Source organism: Sus scrofa, unplaced genomic scaffold, assembly GCF_000003025.6.
Source record: "Sus scrofa isolate TJ Tabasco breed Duroc unplaced genomic scaffold, Sscrofa11.1 Contig2507, whole genome shotgun sequence".
NCBI classification, from domain to species: Eukaryota; Metazoa; Chordata; class Mammalia; order Artiodactyla; family Suidae; genus Sus; species Sus scrofa.
Window position 1 is genome coordinate 374390 of NW_018085111.1, and position 9169 is coordinate 383558.

Below are 9169 nucleotides of genomic sequence, written 5' to 3' on the forward strand. Positions count from 1 at the left end.
GGAAACCACAGGCCTGTTCTCCATGTTCATGATTTTCTTTCTGTGGAAAGGTTCCTTTGTGCTGTATGTTACATTTTGGACATACCTAAGTCATGTATTTTCTTTGGGGAAGTATCTATCTATTCAGGGTTTTTTGCCCACTTTTCAGTTGGGTGGTTGGCTCTTTTGCTGTTGAGGGGTGTAAGTTGTATGTTTTAGAGATTAGGCCCTTGTCGGTTGCATCCTTTGAAACTGTCTTTTGTCCCATTATTTAAGTTGTCTTTGTGTCTTTAGGGGTTCTCTTTGTTGTGCAAAGGTCTGTGTGATCAGGTCCCACTGGCTTCTTTCTGCGTTTATTTCTGTTGCTTTGGGAGACTGCCTTGAGAAAATATTTGTAAGGTTGACGTCAGAGACTGGCCTAGTATGTTCTCTTCTAGGAGTTTGAAAGTGTCTTCTCCTAGGTTTGCATCTCTAAGACATTTTCAGTTGGTTCGTGTGTGTGGAGTGAAGATGTGTTCCAGTTCCATTGGTCTTCCATGCAGCTGTCCCGTGTTCCCACCACCACTTGCTGCAAAGATGGTCTTTCTCCCCTTTTAGATTCTTGCCTCCTTCATGGAAGATGAAATTAACTGTAGGTGTTTGGGTTTATTTGTGGGGTCTGTCTTCTGTTGGTACCAGGACCACACTGGCTGGATGACCGTGGCTTTGGAACATTACCTGAAGTGTGGGAGAGTCATGCCTCTTGCCTGGATTTGGTTCCTCAGGATGGCTTCGGCAAGTCTGGGTCTTCTGGGGTTCCAAATGAGGTTTTGGATTGTTTGTTCTGGTTCTGTGGAAAACATCATGGGTCATTTGATAGGGATCGCCTTGAATTGGTAGATTGCTTGGGGTAGTATGGCCATTTTTACAGCAGTAATTTTTCCCACCCAGGAGCACGGACTGTCTTTCCATGGCTTTGCATCCTCTTTAATGTCCTTGATTAAGGGTTTCTAGTTCTCAGCAGGTATGTGTTTCATTGCCTTGGTCAGGTGGAGTCCCAGAGATTCAGAGTCTTTGGATGACATTTTAAAAGGGATTTTGGTGTTCTTTCTCTAATATTTCATTGTTCGTAAACAGAAATGTGACTGATTTCTGGAAGTTAGGGTTCTATGTGCTGCTACTTTGTTGAATTTGTTGATCAGTTTGAGTGGTTTGTGGGCTGTTGAGTCCTTAGGGTTTTCCAGATGGCGTATGAGGTCATCTGCATACAGTGACAAATGTACCACTTCTCTTCCAATGTGGATACCATGGATTTCTTCTGTTTGTCCAAAGGCTGAGTCTAGGACTTGCAGTGCTGGGTTGCATAGCAGTGGTGAGAGTGGGCATCCTTGTCTTGTTCCAGATTTGAGTGGGAGGGTTTTCAGCTTTTCTCCATTGAGTGTTCTATTTGCTGTCCGTTTTGTAGTGAGTGGCTTTTATTATTACGTAAAGTTATACCCATTTTGGTAAGAGAGTTATGAAGAATGGATGTTGGACTAGGACAAATGCTTTGTTTGCCTCTATTGAGATGCTCTTATGCTTTTTGTTTTTTGTTAATGTGTATAACGTTGACTGAGGAGTGTATATTGAACCACCCTTGTGAACCTGGGGCGAACACCACTTGGTTGTGGAGTTTTGTTTTTTTTTTTTCCATAGAGGTTTTTGGATTCAGGTGGTGAAAATGTTGAGAATTTTTACATCTGTATTAATCAGTGATGCAGGACTATAGTTTTTAGGGTGATAGTGACACCAAAGAATACCTTTGGGAGTGTTTCTTCAGCCTTTTGGGAAAGGTCAAAGGTGGGTATCTGTTCCTTTGTGTCTTCGGTGTAGAATTCACCTGGGAAGCCATCTGGTCCTGGACTTTTATTGGTCGGCATTTGCTCCTCCCTGAAAGCTGGAGGACACTTACATCAGTTTACCTCTGAGTGTGTTTCACAAGTACCTGGTGTTCAACAGAGTCTTTGCAGCTATACTCTGAAATCTCTGTGCTTTCAGAGATACACACCCAAACCTAGTTCTGACTTGATGACAAGGAGGCACAATGGGCAGCGAACACATGGCATCATCCACAAGTTTCCTTTCCTTTTTGTACCATTCTGAGATGTCTTCCCAAAGGTGAGTGTCACACTCTGCTCGACACGATTGCTACCATGTTGAGAGGCATGTGGAAAATGCCACATCCTCCAGCTGTCCCCAACTACGCCTGATCATCTCTGTCCCATCCCTAAAGCCTTGAGGATCTCTCTGCCTCCTACACCTCAAAATTCCTATACTTACCTTGATCTCCCTCTGGGGAGAAGGTACCTTAGAGCCCTTTCTCCACTGTCTGGCCATGGCCTCAAAACCTTACCGACAGCACAAACCTGAGTGGGATGTAACTCTGAGTAAGGGAGGCTTCTATTTAGGGTCCAAAGATGGGGGGTGTGTGGAGGGTAGTCTCATCGTGGCTGGTTCCACAGCAAAGGTACACCACTGCATTATTTCGCATGGTTCTTTGGGTAGACGAGGCTCAGCTGGATGGTTCTGCTCCTTGGGATTTTGGCAATGGTAGCGTCATCTGGGGGCTTATGTAGGTAGACTGTCAAAAAGGGTCTGGGCAGAGATGCCCATTGTCAATTGGGAGTTCTTCTAGGCATGCCAACTGGAGGCACGTGACTTCTTCCCATTGGCTTTTGGGCATCCCACAACATGGAAGCTGGGCTCCAAAAGGACTCATCCTGTTGTAGGAGGTGAGCATTCCAAAAGAAAGTTGCCCAGCCCTCTAATACTCAGGTTTTGTCCTCATGTACCTCTTCCCCTGTATGTTGTTGACTACCCCATAGTGTTCCTCTTCTCTCTACCTTTGTATCTCTTGATGAGACTATCAGCATGAACATTTAGAGGGGAAAAAATGCAGGCCATGTTTGAATTCACATTCCCATGAACGGTTCCACCTTTGGTAGGTAGAGAAGCTATAGAAAATGGCCGTTTACAAATGCTCCTAACATCTTACTGCTAGGGAACACATGGTCATGTAGTCAATGCCAAATGTTCCCTGGTGATACAAAGCCAAAACGTATCAGAAGCAGATGAAAGATAGAGGGCTTTTTGGAGGAAGAGAGTTTTTAAGCCTCATCTGACGCAGAGGGCATATACCCAGAGTATATACTCAGAGGTGATAATGCCCTGCTTCTGAGTACACAATACATGCAACCCAGACAATAACGCATGAAGTGATATTTTTCCAAGTTGATGTCTTAGGCACAGAAAAAGCAGGAAGCATATCTTTGTGTCTCAGTGTTCCTGTAGACACGCTGTAGTGAATAATGCAAATGCTATTTTCAGCTTTTGTTCCAGGGTCTATTTTGTAAATTCCTATGCAGGAGTCTTGCTCAAAGCCTCAATAGTAAGCCACTCGTGGATTTGTGACAGAGGGTGGAGGAGATAACTGAGTGTTCGTTACATGGGATCCTTGCTGAATAACGTTGGAATACAGAGTGTGTCTAATGACTGAAACTAAGTCACGGTATTATAAAATACATTGTTGTCATAGGAAATGAAAATGAATAAAGCTCTATAGGTGCCAAGAGTGTGGGTGCCAGAAAACGGGGCCTTAGGGCTCAAACTTGAAAGCACGGAGCTAAGAGTATGAAAGAGAGTAGAATATAGCGATCCTGGGAAAACCATGACCTCCCCTTGGAATGCCAAGGAGGTTAAGCTGGGAAAGAAGTTCAGATAGTGAAGGGTTATGGGCCCTGTGAAGGGACAAACAGGCCTGCTGTAAACGTTAAGGCTTTGCTGAGATTAGATCGGACGATGGTTAGAGCAAACTGTTCATCATACACCCCTCGTAAGATACACTCCGGTGTTGGTTTAGCAAGCTGTATCCATACTCTTTGGTGTTTTTACCCCCCCTCCACACACACTTTGATGCACAGCCTTTGTTTCACAATCCTAATAAAAGATAGACCCTGAGTTTCCTTGGGGCTCTTGCTGGTTACAGCAGTAGTCATCTCTATGTCGTTTTCAAGTTGCTCTTGTCACATATGATCACAAGAGATTCTTTCATAGGGGAAAGTTTTGGACAGTGCACTGCGGCATATATTCCCATAGAAATTCCATAGCATTATTTAAAATTCATGGCCTGAGGTTGCAGTGAGTACAGATGTAGCATTCACAGAAGATAGGACAGAGCTGGAATATGGAGCGGATGTTATATAAGCAACCATGATCTTGGAAATAGCCAGCTAGGGCAAAGAAATGAAGGGGAGGAAAAACGAGGAAGTGAGTAAAGTTACTACCCATGGTGGCTGCTTTCATGCAGATTCAATCCCCATTTTGATTTAAGAACCGGATGATCTACCCACAGAAATGGTATTATTACATACAGGAAGTTAGCTTTTTCAAAACAGCTGTGGGAGTTCGCATTGTGTCTCTGTGGTAACAAACCTGAGTGTAGTATCCATGAGGACATGGAGTCCATCCCTGGTCCCATGCACTGGGTTAAGGATCTGGCTTTACCAGAAGCTGCAGTGCATGTTGCCTGTGTGGCTCAGATCCTGCATTGCTCTGGTGTAGGAAACAGCTACAGGTCCAATGCCAGCCCTAGCCTGGGAGTTTGGATATGCTGCGGGTGTGGCCCTAAAAAGACAAAGAACAAAACAAAACCACACAACTAGATGACCAGTGCTAAGGGCCTTTGAGGTCTAACTGAAAGAGGATTCCACTGAAACACGTTACTCCAAAGGAACGATACTGGACCGAAATACTCACTTCCTCGTTTGCAAGATGGAAATAATAATGGTTGTTGGCTCAAGAGATTTGTGTGAGCCTCTGAGGAGGTAATATATTTGCAGTGTGCCTGACATAGGAGGAGTACCTAGGCATGGTCAGCTATTTTTATGTCATCCTCATCAATAAATAATATATAACACCTTTAAAAAACTAAAGATAATATTCACAGTAGTAACCCCAGAATCTTCAAGATTTTATTTGCTATGTAATTTGAATTAAGGGGGAATAATACGCCAAAATGCCCCTGCTGTGATTGGCAAGCTTCTGGAACATTGGTTGGAAATCGTTCAGCCCTGAAAATCCAAATGGCCACCGTTGTAGCCTCATTGGTCATCCCCTCTTTTATACCATGATACTCATTGGCATTCCATGGGTAGAATTACCCATCATTTACTGATGTTATGGAGTCATAGTAATGCTTTCTTTGATTTCCTATGTGGCATTTCATTCATTGAAATACACGGGAAGACAAAGGCTAATGATTGGACACACTCTTCCAAGTCTTTTAGGCCAATTATGAAGGTCAAGTACCAGTGATGAAGAGAGATTTTTTTTTTTTTTTTTTTTTTGTAAAATGTTCACACATTGGTGAGGAGAATACGCAGCATACGTTACATACCCGAGATGAAAATGTCTACCCTATTTGACAGTTTTTCTGAGTATGCCTCTCCTTATTTCTCTTTGGACATCTTTGTTCCAAAGGCTATATAGAGCAAAAGGTTTAACAGGGGACTCACAAAGATATAGAAAACAGCTAGCATTTTGCCTTGTTCTACGGATGCTTCAGAAGAAGGCCTCCGATATATGCAGAAGGGCATCCCATAAAAACGAGTGACAGCCTGCAGATGGGACCCAGCGCTGGAGAAAGCCTCAGGCCTCCCTTCAACAGAGCTGTTACGCAGAACGGCTGTGAAAATAAAAACGTCGGAGGTGAGGACGAGGACAATGGTGTGAGAGAACAGCAGAGGTTGAAACCAGCTACCGCGAACATGGCAGTCATGTTGTCATACATATCTGAGCAGGGCAGGATGAAGAGAGGTGGATCAGCACAATACAAGCGGTTGATTTCATTGGGTCCCAGGAAGGAGAGACAGGGCATCAGGATGGTCTGGGCTCGACCAGTTGCAAAGCCATGACTATAAGGATAGCCGTGAGAGAGAGGCAGACACTTTGGGACATTTTGCTCCCATAGAGCAAGGGTTGGCAAACGGCCATGGTCAGAAGCCATGACTGATCACGTCATCTGTGGTTTGTAGGAGCCATCATGTGTGATCACCAGGACGATCAATGAAAAGTGGAACTGGATAGAGCAACCAAGAAAGGAAATTTGTTTTCCCTTCCCTTGGATAAGAAATGCACCAGCATCGAGGAGTGACCTTGGTGGCATGACACAGACCTACAAAGCAGAGGTAGGTGGCTGAGGAAGAAGCACACTGGAGTGTGAAGCATTGAGTCACTGTGCATTAGCAGACTGGTAGGGACATTGCCAGTTACTAAGGTAAGGTAGATGACAAGGCATACCACCAGCAGGACAGGCTGCACCTCAGCTAATCTGTCAGTCCAGAAGCCTCGCTTGGTCATCACCTCTGAGTAGTTGTCCTTTTCACATTGTTTGCGTCCTTGCAATGAGGTCTGAAGGAAAGGAAATATGCCTGCATTTGCCTTTAGTTTTTTTGCTGCTACCCCCATCATGGCAACTTGCTACTTAGGTCTCTCAACCCTGTAACTACATGGGGCATAAAGAAGTAGCTTGGGAGTCTCTGCTGTGGCTCAGGGGGTTAAGAATCTGCCTGGAGCAGCTCAGGGTGCTGTGGAGATGTGCATTCGATGCTGATGTACTGGGCAGCGGGTCAAAGGCTGTGGCATGAGCACAGGTGCCTTTTAGGTGCCTCTGCAGCTTGGATTCAATTCCTAGCCTAAGAACTCCATGTGCCCTGGTAGAACCATGTGAAAAAAGAAAAAAAGACAGAAGAAAGAGCCTTAGTGATAAGCATGTGATTGATGTTTTCAATATGTAATGTAAATGTAGAGATCCTTTATATAAAAGCAGTCATTTTTAAATGCTTTTCTGCAAGACTTTTCACATTGGAAAAACCTTTGTCTTTTCTGCAGATGTCATTATATACATTGTTGACTTAGGGTCCCTTTAAACATTGCTCTTTGATTATATGATCCTATGTGTTTTAACATGCCTTTTGATGTGGTATCTAAAGTGTCCGTCCTTGAGGTTCAGGGGCTTTCACAGCTGCGTGATGGGAAAGGAAGTGGAACTGAGATAATGCACAGATTCTCTTAGAAGCAGAGTGTGTCTATGTGCCCCTCTAAACTCAAGGTCATTTTCAGGGGGGGGGTCTCTCCCCCTGTGGTGCCTAAACAGGTTCCCCACACTTGGCTATCTCAAGTGGCCCTCATTACCAAGTCTTGTTTAAGTCGTTGACTCCACTCCTGATAGGTTTAGTCTTGAGGAACACAGAGAATTATTGGGGGCAATACTTGGTAGGACACACAAATGAATCGATCCAACAGCAGTGGCTCAAGTTTGCTGAAGAGGTGTAGGGTCAATCCCCAGCCTGGTACAGTGGGTTAAGGATCTGGCATTGCTACAAGTGTGGCTCAGACTTGATTCCTTGCCTGGGAATTTCCATATGCTGTCCACAAAAGAAGAAAAAAAAATGAACAGACACCAGAAGGGTCATTTTTCCAAACAAGACTTATGCATGGTTAAAAAGACACATGAAAAGAGGTTCAACATCACTAATCATCAAAGATATGTTAAATAAAAAGTGCAAGGAGTTATAACCTCACACCTGTCAGAATGGCTATCATTAAAGACATAAGTAACGAGTGTTGGTGGGGATGTGGAGAAAAAGGGAACCCTCATACACTGTTGGGGGGATTGCAAATTGGTACATCACTGTGGAAAACAGGATTGAAATTTACCTTGAAAGTAAAAATGCAGCTATCACATGACCCCAAAATTCCACTCTTTGGTATATTTCAAAGAAAATAAAAACCAAATTAAAAAGATATAGATAGAGAGATACATAGATATAGATAAAGATATAGATATATATATAGCAATGGTTAGAGTAGCATGATTTACAACAGCCAAGATATGGCATCAATCTAAGCATCCATCAATAGGTAAATGGATAAAGAAGTGGTGCACACACACAATGGAATAATAATCAGCCATGAAAAAGAATGAATGTTGCCATCAGAAATGACATGGAAGGACCTGAAGGGTATCATACTTTGTGAAGTACTCAGAGAAAGAAATACACTGTAGACAGAGAAAGAAATCTAGTGTAAGTTATCACTTATATGTGGAATATAGTGATGGCAAACAAACAAACAAACAAAAATAACAAAACAGAGTCACAGTTACAGAACAAACTAGTGGTTACCAAAGGGGAGAGAGAAGTGGGGAGTGGCAGAGTTCCCATTGTGAAGCAGCAAAAACAAATCCAACTAGTATCTATGAAGATGCAGGTTGGATCCATGGCCTTTCTCAGTGGGTCTGGGATCTGGTATTGCCGCAAGCTTTGGTGTAGGCTGCAGACATGGCTCAGATCCTGCATCGTGGTGGCTGTGGCATAGGCCAGTGGCTGTAGCTCTGATTCAACCCCTAACCTGGGTATTTCCATATGCAGTGGGTGCAGCCCTTGAAAAAAAAAAAAAGAAGGGGGGATAGCAACACAGAGGTAAGAGATTAAAAGTTACATACTATTAGGTATATAAAATAAGCTACAATGTTATATTGTATATCAGAAGATATATAGCCAATATTTTATAATAAGTTTTACTACTGTATAATCTGTGAAGTTACTATATTGCTATGCTGTGCATTTGAAAAAAATTTAAATTGTAAATCAACTATACTGCAATAAAAACAATAAAAATATCAATCAATGAATACAGACTCAGCATATAGCTGACATGTATTCACATAACAATTCTGCACTGGTCAGGACCAAAAAAAAAAAAAAAAAAAGGAACAAAGTTCGAAAAGGTTTACTTACAACATATACCAAGCAGACATACTTTCTTATGTATGAATGAAGGGGCATGATATTTATAGACTTTGAAAGGAAAAAAAATCCTTAAATTGTAAGTCCAGATAAATCTTTCATGAATAAATATTACAAAAAATGTTAGATAAACAAAGAGCAGGGCAAATATCCAGTAAGCCACCTCCAAAATATTGGAATGACTTAAAACATGGATTTTAGAAAACAGAATGATAAACACAAAGTTCTGAAGAACTACAATTAACTAAAATAAAGATTGACCCAATTTGTATTTTTCAACAGGGATGACATTATCCCTAGAGGACATTTGGCAAAGTCTGCAGACATTTTCGACTGTTACAACTAGGCAGAGTTTTGCAAAATAT

At 42.5% G+C, this 9169-nt stretch overlaps 1 pseudogene; it reads right to left on the reverse strand.

Annotated features, from left to right (window-relative positions):
• Positions 1–5412: 5412 nt before the first annotated feature.
• Positions 5413–6462, reverse strand: LOC110258607 (annotated as a pseudogene).
• Between the last annotated feature and the right edge of the window lie 2707 nt (positions 6463–9169).